We start from the raw sequence: 410 nt of genomic DNA on the forward strand, positions 1-410 counted from the left end.
CCTCAAAAATTGAGTAAGCTTAGAGTGGAAGTCCAAACCTTCAGACAGAAGGAAGGTGAATCCCTCTATGAAGCTTGGGAAAGATACAAAGAATTGATCAGAAAGTGCCCCTCTGACATGCTTTCTGAATGGAGCATGATGAGCGGATAATTTGTACGCTTTTTGGCATTGTTTTTAGTATGTTTCTAGTAGTTTTAGTTGAGTTTTTAGTATATTTTTATTAGTTTTTAGTTAAAATTCACTTTTCTGGACTTTACTATGAGTTTGTGTGTTTTTCTGTGATTTCAGGTATTTTCTGGCTGAAATTGAGGGATCTGAGCAAAAATCTGATTTAGAGGCTGAAAAGGACTGCAGATGCTGTTGGATTCTGACCTCCCTGCACTCGAAGTGGATTTTCTGGAGCTACAGAA

At 37.6% G+C, this 410-nt stretch overlaps 1 non-coding gene across 1 annotated transcript; it reads right to left on the reverse strand.

Annotated features, from left to right (window-relative positions):
• Positions 1–15: 15 nt before the first annotated feature.
• LOC130964279 (small nucleolar RNA R71) lies at positions 16–123 on the reverse strand. The gene has a single exon (XR_009080380.1). It is a non-coding gene; the product is annotated as a small nucleolar RNA R71 (small nucleolar RNA).
• Positions 124–410: the final 287 nt, after the last annotated feature.

The sequence above is a fragment of the Arachis stenosperma genome, chromosome 2 (genome assembly GCF_014773155.1).
Source record: "Arachis stenosperma cultivar V10309 chromosome 2, arast.V10309.gnm1.PFL2, whole genome shotgun sequence".
In the NCBI taxonomy this organism is placed as follows: Eukaryota; Viridiplantae; Streptophyta; class Magnoliopsida; order Fabales; family Fabaceae; genus Arachis; species Arachis stenosperma.